Source organism: Camelus bactrianus, chromosome 19 (genome assembly GCF_048773025.1).
Source record: "Camelus bactrianus isolate YW-2024 breed Bactrian camel chromosome 19, ASM4877302v1, whole genome shotgun sequence".
In the NCBI taxonomy this organism is placed as follows: domain Eukaryota; kingdom Metazoa; phylum Chordata; class Mammalia; order Artiodactyla; family Camelidae; genus Camelus; species Camelus bactrianus.
Window position 1 is genome coordinate 8,056,791 of NC_133557.1, and position 17,931 is coordinate 8,074,721.

The 17,931-nt window shown below is 40.9% G+C and overlaps 1 protein-coding gene across 4 annotated transcripts in view; it reads right to left on the reverse strand.

The window, feature by feature from the left end:
* Positions 1–16,159, reverse strand: part of PTPRA (protein tyrosine phosphatase receptor type A) — a 115,854-nt gene extending 99,695 nt beyond the window's left edge. For all 4 annotated transcript variants that reach the window (XM_074347013.1, XM_074347015.1, XM_074347014.1 and 1 more), the window contains exon 1: positions 15,870–16,159. The gene's annotated coding sequence lies outside the window, so the exon portion shown is untranslated. The remainder of the gene's footprint in view (positions 1–15,869) is intronic.
* Positions 16,160–17,931: the final 1,772 nt, after the last annotated feature.

The following is a 17,931-nucleotide window of genomic DNA, read 5'->3' on the forward strand; positions in this document are numbered from 1 at the left end:
TAAAAGACACACTTATAAATAATCCATGAATCAAAGAAGAAAAATAACAATGGAAATTAGAAAATAGTCTGAATTGCTGTTGAAAAAAAATCCAACCAAAATATCAGGAACCTGATACCATCAATGTATAAGATAAAAATGATAATACAGTACACATCATGACCAAATTGTGTTTAATTTTAAAACTACTTAATGAAAGGTAGTTGCCAAGAGCTACAGAGAGGGAGAAACAGGGAACTTACTGTTTAAATTTAGAGTACAGAGTTCCAGTTGGAGATGATGAAAGAGTTCTGGAGATAGATAGTGGTGACAAAAGCACAACAATCAGTGCGAATGTACACTGAACTGAACACTTAAAAGTAGTGAAAGTGGTACATTTTGTTGTGTATTTTTTATAATAAAAATTCGATAAAATGAGCTTGAAAGAAAAAAGAATAAAATAGCATTTTCTCATGAAGAGTTGATTAATGTAATTCATCATATTGACAATTTAAAGAAATATATAAATATCAATAGATGCAGAAAAAGTATGGGATGTAATTTAACATCATTCATTAAAAACTCTTTGCAACAAGGAATGGAGGGGAACATCCTCAATTTGATAAATGGTGTCAACAGCCAAGATGTTCTAAGAATCACAGGGTAGAATTCAACAGACTCCTGCCAGATCAGATAACACTGCATAGAATATAAAATCTTGCACCCTTCTTTTAAAGTTCTATCACAATTATTTGAAATGTACAAGACAAAAAAAGAAGTTATCTCCTCTAGGCTGATAAATATTGTTCTGATGTCAAGAACAACTACCTTAATAGAAAAATGATTCTTCTAAGCTACTAACACAAAAAATGACTTAGGATCAACAATTTTAAAGTGAAAATAATCATTCTGAGCTCGATGTTAATATTCAACAATTTTTTTAAACAGCACAGTTCTGTTTTCTAGAATTACCTTTTCCAAAAGAGCTGTCCTCACCAGAGGACTCACCAGAGGACTCACCAGAAAATAATGCTGTTTGAAACTAGGCAGATTAGAAATACTGATACCTTTCTATAGCTAAGATGGATAACAAGGACTGCAACTTTGACATTTTTTTCAGACTAAACTCATTCAAATCATGCTCTCTTCAGTTGCTGAGAGGGTTGGAGCCTGGTCTATCCATTCAGTTGTGGGTTAGAGCAGTTGAACTCTTTGCTGATAATCAACTCAGTTCTGCCTGCAGTTGCTCCATACAGATAGAGATGGAGTCACCATCTACTCAGGGCAGTGCTGTCTTCAGACTCCTTCAAAGGAAGCTGGATTTGCTATCAATCAGCAACTGTAACTCATGATTTCAAAGTTTTTTTTCTAATGCAACAAAATTCAATTATGAGAAATGGTGTATAGAAAACTGCCTCTGATTTGAGCACCCATGGACTCCGCTCAGTATGAGCAAAGCTATTAATAAGATCAAAACAAAATCACTACTGCAGGGTTTCTCATATTTGAGAGATAAAGAGACCCTTTTAAAGTAAAACAAAATTCTTAACACACCTCCAATGCTAATTAAAAATTTTTATTAAAGAATAAATATAACACTGTGCTATCATACAGCTATAAAATCAAAACAAATTCACAAATTAAGTATAAAAATATAAAATAATGAGATTCAAATTAACAATATAAATACATAACAATAGATTTAATGCTGGAATTAAATTCACCACTCAGAACATGGCTATTGCGTTGACTACTACTACAGCTTGTTCTGGGTTTGTTTTTTTTTTTTTAGCTTGGCATGCCTAAACATACATGTCATATATAACACCGGTTCTCCCACCGCTTTCCCTTTTAAACAACTACAAAAAAGCCACCTAGTGTGTTCAGCACTACTTGGCCTTCCACTGACTGGTCCCACAAACGACTTATTTGCAAATAAAGAAGTGGACAACGAATGATCTTAAACACACAAACATGAGCACTGAAGTTGTGTGGTAATTCTTAGTGACAAGGTGAACAGCATGGTCAAGATGTAGTGGGCACAGGAAAAGGTAAGACTAAAAGATTAAGAGGGGCTGGATCACAAAAGCTTGCTCTGAGGAGGAGTCTAGATTTTATCCAGAGGATTTTAAACTGGGAATGCTGTGATTAGATAAAGAAGTCAAAAAGATCACTCTAGGCAGCAACATGATAAATGACCTGGAACGAGGAAATAATAATGGGCAGACAACCAGGGAGTCTGCAGCAGCCATCTAAGTGAGAAGAAACCAGAACTAAGGGACAGAAAAGATGGGGGAGAGCCAGCAAATTTAAGAAACATTAAAGTTAAAACAGACAGGAATACATCACCAACCAGATGAACAACGTCACCCAAGTTTCTGGTTTGGGTTACGGAGCTGGGCCATTCATCAAGACAGAGAACACAAAAATAACACAATTAAAGGGAAGCTGAGGTCAGTTCTGAGCCTGTTACAGGTGCCTGGGAAACAGCCCAATGGAGATGGCCAGTTGGTTACCATCCAGTGCTGAGGACAAATTTTCTCCTAATTAGCAAGGAGCTGGAAGCAGAAAGCATGGGCTTAGGGATGTGCTTTCAGGAAGAATGTGTAGGATAAAACAGAAGGGGGCTAAGGACGGACTCTGGCAAGTCAAAGAGTGGTCAAAGAGAGGCCTAAGGGAACCAAGTGGATAGCGAGGCAGAGAAAGACCAGGAAAGTGTGTCACAAAACCCCAGGGAAGATGGTTCAGGGAGCAAACGTTGTACAGTTTATCACATTTACTCAATTCTTCTCCCTCTCTCATCCCTCTCCCATCCTGTCCACATTTCCCCTCCTTGAAACCAGAAGATAAAAATAACTCTGTGACCAAGTACATAGCTACACTATATCCCAACCACTAGGGAGAAAAGACAAATAGAATCAAAAACATTATAGTATTTCCTACCCTCTAGTGAAAGTTTACTACATGCTAAGAACTGCTGAGCACTTGACACGCACTGTCTAATCCTTAACACGTGCAATGAGAGCGTACTGCTGCTGAACCAATTCACTGGGTGAAGGAACAGTGTCAGAAGGGGCAAGTACTCTGCCCAACTTCGCAAAGCACTGCAGGTGTGGGATATGAACTCTAGTCACTTCCAACTCCCCAAATTAAAATAACTACAAGGCCTGACAGGAATATATGAAAGAAAAACAAAATCCAATCTGATTTGGGGGAGGGGAAGAGGTTAATTTGAAAAAGCCAAAACAAAACATATAGGGGATCACAAAAACAAATGCCAGACATCAATCTCCCCGACTGATGCAGAAAACTCGGGGATCTAACACAGGAAGGCCGCCTGTTAAGCAGAAACGATCCTGGTAACACAGAGCCTTGAGCTCTCTTCTCTCAGTCTTGAACCTCTGACCGATAACTGCACTGTGGTCTATTTTCAGTCCCGTAACCCTGGCTCTCTTAGGTGGAAAAGCTGTCCTCCTTAATTGGGTGACATGGCCATTCCTGAAGAAAAAGATGTTAGTAACCAGATGATGTGTACCAAATTCACGGTTCTTCGGAGTTAAGTTTAGGATACGTGTTTTTTAAATGGTGGTAATTCAGATTCAGCTAATGAAAAGCACTGAAAATCTTAAAAGAACCTGCTTTACTACATTTATAAATTTAATTTCTTAGTAATGCTCAAGTGCTCTGCTTGTTAAGGCAGTAACTGTGACCTGTCAAGGACTGGCTGTGTTTGACAGACTAATGGTATAAATGTATTTTAAATATCTAAAAAAATCACTAACAAAGGGGTATGGAGGAATCTAATCAGTCAAGCTTGAATTAACATTAATTAAAGAGCAAATGAAAGTTACTGTTCTTATTTCCATACAAAAATTACAATGCTCGTAACTACAATAACAAGACTAACGGAAAATTAGGTTTTTAATTTGCCACTTAAGTAAATCGAATATTAATTTGAAACCCAAGTAATTTTAAGTAGTCCCTTCTGAGCACTAAAGCCCCACTCAGACGTTAAAAAACACACACAACCAAAGTGCTCTGTTAACCACTACTTGCTCTACAACAGCCTTCTACAAAGTAGTACCTTTGAAAACTGAGTGCAAGTGAAAAAGTAGGAAATATTAGTAGAAATGTCAACCTTAAGTAACTCTCATATTGTATGGGTATGTACCGTTTCTGAAAGGTTTCACAAGTACTGTTCAGAGTATCTGGGGATGCTGCTGAAAGGGTAAGCTGGAAGATGAGGGAGAGAGAATTACCTCCTACTGTACATTTTTAGTACTAATATTTGAATATTTTATCACATACACGTATCAGTCATTCAAATGCATACATGCTTTTAAATGAAGCAAAAAATTTAAATGCACACTGACTAAAAAACATAAAGCCATGCCTTTTCCATTAAAAAAAAAAATTCTTCTTCAAATTTACCTCCTCCTCCCCACCACAGCCAGCCACTACCGAGAATCACTGCCTTAGAGGTTTACAACTGCTACCAACAGCACTACTGCTTTCAGGGCACAAACTACAGAAGAGAAAGGATCTTCTATGACTTCTACCTAGCACCAAGATCCTGGGCCAGGCTAACACCTCAAAATGGAGAAACAGAGAAACACCCGTTGAAAGTCACCGTAAATTCTGCCCCTATTTACAAAGTGAGCAAGTCCAGGTGGGAAGCAAGGAGCACTGGAGAGCAGTCTCACACAGAGAGAGGCAGAAGCTCTAATTCAGCGACTGGCCTCACTCCCTGAAAGGTGGGTAAAGCATTCAAACCACTGGAGACATGGAAAGGGGCACCAGGAGAACAGAAGCATCCCTGTGGAAGCTCTCCCACGCACACCCCTACATTTCCTTTTAGAAGATCAGTGGAAGTCCTGGAACCATTCCACATACTGATGCACTCTTGACACATCAATGGAGGACATTCCCTTTATTAATTAGTATTAATGCATTTACAATGTTTTATTAAGCCACCTGTCAACCAATATTTGAAAACTAATTGCTGGTTAACCTATTTGTCAATCAAGATTTGAAAACTACTGAACAATTTATAGCAGTCGGGTTTTAACTTCTTCCTACACACAAAAGCTCAGTTCACTAACAATCATCACTTCCAAAAAGCCAGAACTCTGGAACCCTACTAATGCTTCTACTGCTTAATCATAATTATCCACATATCCTCATCCCCATCACCACTCCCCCATCCCAAAATCTGTCCAGAACACCATCATCCCTGGCCAAATCTGCTCTAACAATCACCAAATTAGTCTCTATGCTCTGTCCAATTCATTCTCCACAATAATGACAATGAAACCTTTTCACTGCATACCCAGCCAATCATTCAATGTGCACATCCCCAACATATGTTCACCAATGAGTATGACAAAGGTACTAATACATATGAACACTACAAAACACTCATTCATTTTCAAATGTAATAAAATAATGATTTGCAATATGGGCTTTATATGCATAAGTATAAAAACCATCATTGCTATCACTAAGATATTAATATTAAATTAAAAAGATTTAGTGTGATCTATCTGATCAAATATTTCTCACAATGCTTGAAAAATCTCATTTTAATACTTATGACAAAGCAATCTGAAAGTCTGATTTCAAGTCAATGCTTGGTTTTAATGGCTGTCATAGTCAAAAAGAAACATGGGTCCAAAAGGAAGAAGCGCTATGGTTGTGTTTACTAAATTATGATATTTATTTTTCCAACCCTATCCAATTATACAAACATCTCCCTTTAAATCTAGCTACCAAATGTCTATCTTCCCCGGAAAGAGAAATTATTCTTGAAAACTATTCAGAAGATGTTACTTTTTTATTTCCAACAAACTGACTTGAAACCCAGTAAAACTGAGAGCAGGAGCAAACTCTATAATAAACCCCAATATGTCTATTATCCAGCTTCAATAATTATCAATATACAGTAAATAATCTATTACCCACCAGACACAGTGAATTATTTTAGAGCAAATTTCAGACATTGTATCATTTCATCCATAAATACTTCAGTACTTATCTCTAAAAGAAAGGAGTCTTTCCTTTTAATATAACTATAATACTATTATCATATCTTTAAAAAAAATAATTGTTTAAAAATCACCTAATATATTCGGTGGTATTCAAATTACTCCCAATGGTCTCATAAATCTTTTTACAGTTGGTTTGCATGAAACAGGATCTAAACAAAGTCTACACATTACATTTAATGTCTCAAATCTTTTCTAATCCATAATAGTTTCTCCACTTTTTTTATTTCCTGCCATTTATTTGAAGTAACTAGGTTAATTTGTCCTACAGGATTTCTCACATTCTGAATTTTCTAACTACATTTTGTAAGCTGACTGATAGATCTAGAAGCTTAATCAGTCAGGCTTGATTTGATTTTGGTGTGGTAAGATTATTTAATGAATGTTGTTATATTTTTCCTATCAGACCACATCATAGGAACATAAAATTTGGTTGTAGTCATTTTAGAGATGTTATGACTGATCAGAAGATCTTCAGTTTGATCCTTCTATTATGAAGTTCCCTAATAGTTTTAATAGTAACTGATGATCAATGCCTAGGTCCTTTGTTTCATCAGATTATCTGCAATTGTCTGTAGAAATACATTTGCAGATTTTTATCAGGTAAGAAGTTTATGTTTCTAAGTTTTTCAAGTGTAAAAATGTAAGAGTTTTTTATAGGTGCAACAAAATCACAATGATATCATGAGTCACTGGGGAAATGCAAATCAAAACCACAATGAGCTATCACTTCACACCACTAAGACAGTTATAGTCAAAAAGACAGAACATAACAAATGTTGGTGAGGATATGGAGAAACTGGAACTCTTGAGCATTGCTGCTAGGAATGTAAAATGGCACAGTTTGGCAATTCCTCTAAAATTAAGCAGTTACCACCAGTTAGCCCAGCAATTCCACTCCTGATATATAACCATGAGAAATGAAAACGTATGTCCACACAAGTACTTGTACATCAATGTTCAGTGCAGTATTATTCATAACAGCCGAAAAGTGGAAACAACCCAAATATTCACTGATAAATGGATAAACAAAATATGGTATATCTATACAATGGATATTACTCCGCTCTAAAAAGGAATGAAGTACTCATGCATGCTACAACATGGATGAACCCCCAAAACATGCCAAGTAAAAGAAGCCAGTCACAAAAGCTACATTTTATATGATTCCATTTACATGAAATGTCCAGAATTGGCAAATCCAGAGACAGAAAGATAGTTGCAAAGGTAAGAGGGAGGGCAGAATGGAGAGTGAAGGTAACAGATGCAGGGTTTCTCCTTGGCGTGATGAAAATGTTCTGAAATTAGATAATGGTGATGGCTGCACAACTCCACAAATATACCAAAAACCACTGAACTGTATGCATCAAAGGGGTGAATTTTACGGTATGTAAAATATAGTTCAATAAAGCTTATTTTATTAATTATAGGAAAAATGCTATTCCATAGCACGTTTCTTTCTAAGAAAAAAGCAGTTACCTTCTCACTCATTGTTAAAGTAACATCTTTACTTGAAGATGCAGATTAAGGATATTAATTTCTCAAACAATATATACTAGATAGCCATTTATCACAGAAAAATTAGGCTTTTTCTTTTGGCAAAAGAAAAATATATAACATCAACAACTCCACCACAAGATAACCAATAAATGATAATCGGCCTCTATAGTTCACGAAAAGGCAACGAATGAATTTGATTTTTTAATTCAGTCAAAGTGGCTATTCTACCAGTAGTTTACATTTAGACAATTATTCCATGCAGCAGTGTTATGAAGGCAGTCATTTACTATTAAGAATGCCTTCTCCAGTACAACTTTACTCCAGAAGCTCACAAAAGAAGTGACTTTTCTTGGATTTTAAATTATTAAAAGAGAATCTAGCAAATACTAAGGCATGCCAGAAGAGTCTACACTTTTATAACCATATAGCAAGCCATCCACGCTGGAAAGTCTGTTCTAATACTGTTTGTTCAAGTTGTCAGCAACATTTTCTATACATCTTATAAGAGTATTTGCTGACAAAGGTATGCATTTTAACATATTATTTTCCATATACTACATCGGTCTTTTTTTCGGGGGGGGGCAGTGTGGACAGGAAAACCTGTCAATAGTATGTGCCTTTTTATCTTTTATAAGAACAAGAAACCTCAAAATATATACTTTAATCATTATGTTAGTAAAATTATGTAAAGCCTCTGACTGAATAGCCTATGACTTTAAACATCATTGGGAAGGGGGAGGGAATAGCTCAGTAATAGTGTGTGCTTAGCAAGCACAAGGTCCTAGGTTCAATACCCAATGAAAGAAAGAAAGAAAGAAAGAAAGAAAGAAAGAAAGAAAGAAAGAAAGAAAGAAAGAAAGAAAGAAAGAAAGAAAGCAAGCAAGCAAGCAAACAGGCAAGCAAACAGGCAAGCAGGCAGGCAGGCAAGCAGGCAGGCAGGCAAGCAAGCAGGCAGGCACGAACCCTAGTTGCCACTGCCCCCCTCCCAAATCATTGGTGGAAAAAAAAATGCAGAGATTCTCTTTACACTTAGTTTTCAAATGTCTTGGTACTACTGATAGCCTCATATTTCATTATTTAATATCTCAGGTTCTACATACACTTAAAGCAAGATTTCTATTAATGACAGGATGTAAATCCCTGTTTCAAACACGCTTCCTGATACTTTCCAGTGTAGTAAGAGCTGACTGACTTAATCTGATTTAATAGCTCACCAAGAGTTCATAACAGGAGCTGACAAGAGTCAGCTCTGACATTTTGTTTGTTTTCTTGTGCTTGCATTTTTAATATTTTCTTCAGTCACTGGCTTTTTGGCAGGAATCATTTTAAGCTGCTTGTCCATTTTGTGGAGGTTAGTCTAATGAAAACTGGGTAATATAAACTGTTATCAACATGTTGCAATACACTGAAAGCAAATGTATGAATGCAGCTCTGCTTGCTCACTGCTTGCTCACCTTCTCTTATTCCTGGACACCCAAAGTTCTAGTGTTAACATGCTAACACTGTTTGACCTACAGACTCAAGAAGATGCCAGTGACAGTCCCTAAATGTAACATTTTATCGTTTTTAAGATAAAAAGTAATAAAGTTCTAAGATTTGTTTCCAGCATCCCAATATCTTATCTAGTCACTTTGAAAACTACGCTGACCTCCCCGCTCCAAAAAAAAAAAAAGATAACTACTGCTCTGAATGGCAGCCACAGTGAACTTTCCACAAATGCAAATCAGATCAGCTTACTCCTCCCTAAAATCCTTCAATGGCTTAGCTCTGCCTTCAGGAGCATCTTCTTCATCAGGGAGTTGGTTAGTAATTGCAGAATTCCAAGTCTCACCTCAGACCTACTAAATCAGGACTTGGCATTTTAACAAGATCCTCAGATGGTTCATGTGAACATTTAAGTTACAGAAGCACTGCCCTAAGGTACCAAACCCCTTCCAGCTCAGGGTCTTTCTGTTATTTATACTGCAAATGTTGTTTAACTGTTGAACTTCTCTGGCACTCCCAAGACATCCTATTCCTCCCCTTTGATCACACCTATGATTACCATAAGGTGATTAATACCTACTGCATAAGGACAGATATCGCATCCATGTTACTCTGGGGTATCTCTAACTCCTGGCAGAACGGTGTTTTCCACTGAACAGCACCCAGTCTTAGATTTCATACCAATATGATCTAATGCTAAATTTCCACAATATTTCTGTCCTATCAACCATGTCTTCTTTAAAAACAAGCTGGCTTTAACTACATAACTCTTGGATATGATACATATCACAGCATTGTACTTACTCAAAAATCTAAATGAGCTACTAGTCTCTTTCTCTAAAGAAATGTAAATTAAACCTAATTCAAAGTACCATTACATTTTTTTTATTGAAGCAGTCAGTTTACAATGTTGTGTCAATTTCTGCTGTACAGCATGTTTCAGTTATATACATACATATATTCCTTTTCATATTCTTTTTCATTATGGGTTACAAGATACGAAATATAGTTCCCTGTGCTATACAGCAGAAACTTGTTTATCTATTTTAAATATCTGCAAATCTTTTATCTCCCCATGTATCCCTTTCCACCCCTCCCCCCCACCAGTAACCATAAGTTTGTTTTCTATGTCTATGAGTCTGTTTCTGTTTTGTAAATAGGTTCATTTGTGTCTTTTTCCTTTTTTAGATTCCACATATAAGTGATATCATATGGTATTATTCTTTCTCTTTCTGGCTTACTTCACTAAGAACGACCATCTCCAGGACCACCCATGTTGCTGCAAATGGCATTATCTTATTCCTTTTTGTGGCTGAGTAGTATTCCACTGTATAAATATACCACAACTTCTTTATCCAGTCATCTGTCAATGGACATCTAGGTTGTCTCCAAGTCTTGGCTATTGTAAATAGTGCTGCTATGAATACTGGGGTGCATGTATCTTTTCGAATTAGAGTTCCCTCCGGATATATGCCCAGGAGTGGGATTGCTGGATCATATATTACCATATGATCTATTTTTAGTTTTTTGAGGAGTCTCCATACTGTTTTCCATAATGGCACTAAACTACATTCCCACCAACAGTGTAGGAGGGTTCCTTTTTCTCCACACCCTCTCCAGCATTTATCATTTGTGGACTCTTGAATGACAGCCATTCTGACTGGTATGAGGTGATAGCTCATTGTAGTTTTGATTTGCATTTCTCTGATAATTAGTGATATTGAGCACTTTTTCATATGTCTATTGTTCATTTGTTTGTCTTCATTGAAGAATTGTTTGTTTAGGTCTTCTGCTCGTTTTTGGATTGGGTTTTTGGTTTTTTATTATTAAGTTGTATGAGATGTTTGTATACTCTGGAAATTAAGCTCTGTTGGTTCCATCATTTGCAAATATTTTCTTTTTGTCTTTTTGTTCTCTTTATGTTTCCCTTGCTGTGCAAAAGTTCATAAGTTTAATTAGGTCTCACCTGTTCATTTCTGCTTTTATTTCTATTGCCTGGGTAGACAGCATTAGGAGAGAACATTGCTAAGATTTATGTCAGAGAATGTTTTGCCTATGTTTTCTTCTAGGAGGTTTATAGTGTCTTGTCTTATATTTAAGTCTCTAAGCCATTCTGAGTTTATTTTTGTGTATGATGTGAGGGAGTGTTCTAATTTCATTGGTTTACATGCAGCTGTCCAGTTTTCCCAATACCACTTGCTGAAAAGACTTTTTCTCCATTGTATATTCTTGTCTCCTTTGTTGAAGATTAATTAACTGTAAGTGTCTGGGTTCTCTATTCTGTTCTACTGATCCATATGTCTGTTTTGTGCCAATTCCACGCTGTTTTGTCTTCTGTATCTCTGTAGTATTGTTTGAAGTCTAGGAGGGTTATTCCTCCAGCCTTTTTCTTTTTCTTCAGTATTGCTTTGGCAATTCTGGGTCTTTTGTGATTCCATATACATTTTAGGATTACTTATTCTAGTTCTGTGGAAAATGTCCTGGGTAATATGATAGGGATCACAGTAAATATGTAGATTGCTTTGGGTAGTATGGCCATTTTAACAATATTAATTCTTCCAATGCAAGAGCATGGGATACCTTTCCAGTTCTTTAAATCATCTTTAATTTCCTTAATCACTATTATATTTCTTTTAAATCAATAAAATAAAATATTAGGTTTGTTTCTAACAGCACTAGCTGTATTGTCAGGAAATAGGGCCACATAAATTGCTGATGGTGTTGTAAACTAGTTCAACCCTTCTAGATAGCAATTCGGCACTGAAGCCATATCCTGACTCATTGAACCCACTTAAGGGGTAAGAGTCCAAGAAAATAATCCAAAGGAATTATTTAAACAAGGGTGCTCATAAGTACCATTTATAATATTAAAAAGGAGGGGAAAACGGAAAATTTTTAAAAGATTGCATGGGCGGGAGGATATAGCTCAGTGGAAGAGGGTATGCTTAGCATGCATGAGCTCATGGGTTCAATCCCCAATACCTCTGCTAAATAATAAGCAAACTTAATTACCCCCCGAAAAACAAACAAAACACAAACATACAAAAGACTGTACAAACTTTGGTTATCAATGCACAGAACACTATTATCTGATCTAAAATAATAAACAAAATGAGCAAACATAAACTATTTGATGTTATTTAAGAATACAAAAGTCATATTCTGTATGTACCTGCTAAGTACATATAAAAGGTTATAACTTTAAAAAAAATGCCTATACACTGACACAAATGGATATGAATTTAGAGTAAAGTAAATGCAATTTCACATTTAATGGATTCTCCTTTCTACAGAGAATATATTAAGACAAATTTTAATGCTGGGTTATTTGTGGGTTTGCTGCTCAATTGTATGAAATTAGTTATATACTACTGTTATTTTTGTTGTACTCAGACTCACTTAAAAATTCATTCAGGCTTGGCATTAAGGAACATTTATTAGTTATTGCATTAGAAATAAAAAGACAAGATTCTATATTTGGCCAGATTCTTGCTTATAATTCATGTTTCATCTACAACTCATTTTTTCCACATGAAGGTGGAGAAAAATAATGCAACAATTTTACAAATCAACTTTGAGCACATCCAATGAAAGGTGCTGGGCAAATACAAACAACAGAGCTACTTAAAAATACAACCACTGCCCACACATACTGTCTAGCACATGTCATTTTATCCTTCTGAGCCTCAATATCTCCCTTTGTAAATTGAAAGAAAAACGCTAGAATCACATCGGGGGAGGAGGTTAGGTGAGGGAAAAGGAGGCATATATCTGAAAAAGCATCCCAGGCCATCCTGACGCATACTCCAATGAAGAGTTGTTGAGTTCCATCCACATTTTTGGAGAGAGGATAAATTAGTACAACTTCCTCCACGGAGTGCTAATTTGGCCACATGTCTGCAAACTTAAAATGCACACATATCCTTTAATCCAGCAATTCCACTTTGAGAAATACACTATTGAGATAATTTTACACATGAGCTCATAACAAAGTACGTAGAATGATATTCATTGCAATGCTACAAAAGAAAAATCTGCAAACAACTTAAATGTTGCTTAATCTAAAAACTAGCTACAAATTACGGGGAAGCCATACAATGAAGTAAAAGAACATCAGTAAAAAAAGTGACAGCTCTATATGTACTAACATGTGATGATTTCCTAAATATGTTAAGTAAAAAAGAGCAAGGTGTGACTGGTATGTACCATGGGGTAGGAGTATGGATAGGTAGAAACACATTTATAAAGGAATAGTGTCTATGTAAGGCCACAGAAACTGGAAATTTCAACCATCTATGGGGAGGTCAGGGTAGAAGGGAGACATTTCTCTATGTACACACTTTGGTACTGGTAGAATTTTTTCTCACACATATCTTTTCCCAAAACTCAGCAGTATCTCCTTAGGCCTTGCTCTGGGCCTCAGGGGCTGCAATTCTGCCTCTGTGAGGTCTGGTCATTGCCTCCTAAATTGGAGGGCATCAGCTTCTGGCCCCACACTGCCCCCAAATGACCTTTCCAAAGCCTAGTCTGCCCAAGTCCCTGAACCCCCTCTAAAATCCTTCTTTAAAATCTCCACTGCCTAAATTCAGCACACACAGGCCTTCAAGATGGCCTAATCTTATCTCCTTTCTCCTTTCCTTCTTCCCTCTACCCAATCCATCTGTGTTTAACCTCTCCCTGCTCCCCAAGCACAATGAGTTCCTTCCACCTCCAAATCTGCCTATGCTGCTCCCTCTCTCCTGTATCCTGTCCACCACACATAAACTCCTATCCATCCTTCATGACCCAAAGGCCCCCTCCTACCCAGGAAAGGAATGCTGTCTATCCAGCCAGGCAGACACTCTGGAACTTGACTACCAAGATTCAAATCCTACCTATTCCTTCATCTGCACACTGTATGGACTCAGTTTCCACCCTTGCCTAGTAGGAATAAGCCCCTACACGACAGTAGAAAGGATTAAACTATTCATTCATTACCTAGCGTGACACAAGGCATAAAATAGCTACTATTATTATACACGCTCATAGCCCCTGTGAATAAGTATTTGTATCCATCTGTCCTGCATTAAACTGTGAGCCCCTCAAAGGAAAAGATGTGACTTTCTCAGTTTTATTTTGTATCTCCAAAACTCTGCCGGGCAAATAGAACTACATGAATGCACTTAAATCAGAGGACTGGCTTTTCTGGTTCTCAATTTTACCTAGATGGTAAACAAGTGTCTAAAAGGTACCCAGTAAACAGTCTCCTGGATCCCCCACCGTGCCTCCGAGTACACATATTACAGGCCACTTAAGGCAGGCCAAGGTGAAAAAGAGACATGGGGCTTTCAGCCTTTTAGAGACAGTCAAGCAGACTGAAGACCCGTGGGATATAACAGTTCCTGCCTGCTGATCACTTATGGGGGCTGGATGGCGAGGTGGGGAACATGGGGAGATGGGGAGGAATCAAGATACTAAAAGCCCTAAGTGTGCATTCTAAGCAGGAAACACTCCGGAAAGATTCTCTCAGGAAGTAGGTACCTGGAAGTAAACAGAACAGAGGCATAAAGAGGAAGAGATGGGACAGGACCTATAAGACAATTGGGAGGAAGAAATCTCTCAACATGAGAGATGGACAGTTAAATAAGACAGCTCCTGCCCTCATCAAGCTTCTCAAACGAGAAGAGCTTTAAAGGAAGAGGTGGAGATTGCCAGGTAAAGGTGGGGAGGAAAGAGGCTCACACAAGCAAAACCATCCAAACATGTAAACAGGCCATCAAGCTACTCTGAAAGGCCAGAGACAGGGATGAAGGGAAGGAGAATTGAAGGATTAAGCTAAAAGTAAGAGTAAGTCGAGGCAAGACTGTCAAGGGCCTTGTATGACCTGATAAGGCATTTTGGGCTTCATCCATCCCATGGGAAAAGGAAGGCAAAGGAGTTTTAAGTAAACAAGTGACAGCATCAGATCTGTGCTTTTTAAAGGAGTGGCCAGGCTGGAAGATGTTCGCCCATTTTCCACCGCCAGTCCTCTCCTCGCCCACCATCTTCTGTTCTAGAGCTGCCTTAACAGCAAACAGGTGGAAAGCAAAGAGAGCTCTTGTGAGAAATGTGACTGGTTCAAGAGCAGGAATCCCTACCCTAGGCACAGGCTTCTGAAGGCATTCACCTTGCCTAGAGAGGTTTTGAACGTTCCTCCTTTCCTGTCTTACAAACATCATTCACTGATCTCAAAAAACAAACAAAAACCCTCAACATTGGGCTCAAATCTGCTACTATTATTTTCATCTTCAGGAAATACAATTAGGAAATAATTTTTCCAAAAACGATATTTTCTGTGTTATTTACCAAAGTAAAAAGGGAGGGGATCTGCATTCCCAATTGGTTCATTTTGAATTCTGGGCAGCTCCGAGTCCCGATTTCCCTTCTTAAGCGGCCTCAACTGCTGGGAGTGGACGGAAAAGAGAGGGGCCTGGGAGAGGGGCCAGGGGGGGCTTCAAGGTAAAAGTTGGTCACTGCAAGAGCAAATTTTCTCATGCCAGTTTTCCTCTTTCTTCCCATTAAACGGACCTGAGCAAACTGTGTTCTCACTGTCCAAGTTTCTTCTTTCAGAATGAACTATGGCAGCGCCCCGGCCTGGGCCCAGGAGGATGGACGCAAAGTTCCCGGGCAGTGGAGAGGGGTCGGCGCCCCGGGGCGCGTTTCCGGGGATCCCCCCCCCCCCACCTACGGACAGCACGAGGATGTGGGATCCCTGGAGAAGCCGGATGGATTCTGCCCGGAAAAGAGGGATTTGTGCTCGGGCCGGGGACCCCTCCCAGCCGCGCCCGACGGCCGCCCGCACCCCCAGAGCCCGCAGGGGCGGCGGCGGCCGCGAACACTCACCGAGTCCGGCGCTGGGCGGGACCGCTGGGGACGCGGACGGCGGCTCCGCCTCGGTGCCGCGGCGGCGTCTCGGCCCGCCACACACCCTCAGGGCCGCCGCCCGGCCCGCGGCTCAGAGCCCCGCGGCGGCGGCGGCGGCCTCGCCTCCATGGCAAGGGGTAGCAGCTGAGGGGCAACTGCGCGGGCGGCGGTGATGGCGGCGTCAGCCCAGGGTCCGAGCGGGATCGCGCGCGCGCGCCTCAGTCAGCGCCGCACTCGCCGCAGCCTCGCTCCAGACCCGGCCTTGGCTGTAAGGCGCCTCTTCATTGGCGGTTCAGAGACGAGCACTGGTTGGCCCACACCGGACGGGCGTCTCCCGGCCCTTGCGGGCCCCGCCCTTGCGAGCCTCCGAGTGCTCGCTCGCCGCCCGCCCATCCTGGGCGCAGAACCGCGTAGCGAGGCGTCAAGGTCTCACCCGTGGCCCGGGAGATGTGCGCCCCACCGCGGCCCAATCCTCTGGGAAGCCGGACTCCAGGGACACTGGCCGTCCATGGACCAAGGCCTTCCGCCTCTCGATAGTCCCAGCCCCCTGGACGTGTGCCTTCTTCCCAGTTTACAGATGCGAAAACTGAGGCCAAACGCAAATTACACCAATGAGGCCAAGGCAGCCTGGAACTCAGAAGTCTTCTTTCCATTCCAATCTCCAGACGTGTTCCATTCAAATTTTGTTTCCTTCCTTTTCTAATTGCTGCAAGATATTTAAGGAACGGAGGCTCTCATTGGGGAGGGAGACGTATCTATAAAGCCCCTGGAAGAGGCCTAGTACCGTGGCTGTCGTTTTACATCATCTCAACCCACGCCATCCCCACCGAGCCGCAGGGAAATCTCCCCAGCTTTCCAGATGCGCGTACCGGGGCCTGGCTCGCACCGAGGCGGGTAGAAACACCACACGCGCTGCTCTGCAGTGGGGGTGTCGTTTGCGATAGGCCTAGCGAGAGAGGAGGTTCAAAGTGCAGAGAGGACAGGGAGATGTATGCGTCTCCCTCTGGGGTAGGGAACTGGGTAGAAGGCGCGGACCTCCTTCCCAGCGCTCCCTGCCGCACGTGGGCGCCTCAAAGTGGTCCGTATGTTGGGCGGCAGCAGGTTCCCAGGCTGCAGGACTTGGGGATGCACGGCTGAAGGCCTATGAATTAGTCGTGGTCGGTGGCGGTTGAGACACTCCCCTGGTTTAGTCCCCAAGCGGGAACCGCACAGGGATTGTGGCTGCGAGTCTGTGGGCTGGAGACATTGCACAGCAGTGCTCAAGCGGAGCTTGCTGGGGTACCCTTCATCCCTGATCTGGAGCCCGCGCTGCCTGGGGTGGGCGGAGCCTCTCTTCCAGGCCCGCAGCCCCTGAGCCACCCTCTCCCACCCGTCGCCGGGCAGAGTCCCAGGTTCGGCCCGCCCTAAGGGGAAGGGCCTGTGACTGGTGGCAATTATTCGCGGCAGGGATGGTGCGTCGGAGACATTTCAGAGCAGGAGAAGCCCATGTCAGCTGTCATTCACCGCCATTGACGTTCCCACCACCTCCAGTCCCCACCACCACCTCGAGTTGGGGCGCCAATTTAGGACTCTCTATACCCTGCTCCCCTCGGTGTTTGTGGAATAAGTATGTGTTGACCAGAGCCACGGCCAGGGAATACGGGGTACAGTGGGCCTCCTTCAAGCCATCTCCTCTCTTACGGGGAAGTCCTCCTTGAGTAGCAGTTGTATCTCCCGCTGCCTCTCAGCAAGGCTGACCCAGAAGTGTTGTGAAATGGCTGAGTCCAAGACGCCTCAGCCTGACAGACCCCTGGTCTCTTGTTGGAACCCAGGGGCACCAAGAAGGGCAGGTCCTTTTGCACACCAACCAGTTACCCAGGAAGCCCCAACACTATCCGCACACCGAAAGGAAAAGTGAAAAAGTCCGAACTTAACTGTTCGGAAATCCTGAAAAATAATGATTGCGAGTACAGGAGGTACCTGGGTAACCAGGATAGGAGCACCCAGAACCAAACTCCACTAGGCTTGCTTTACCTACATTTAACCTACACTACTATTCCTT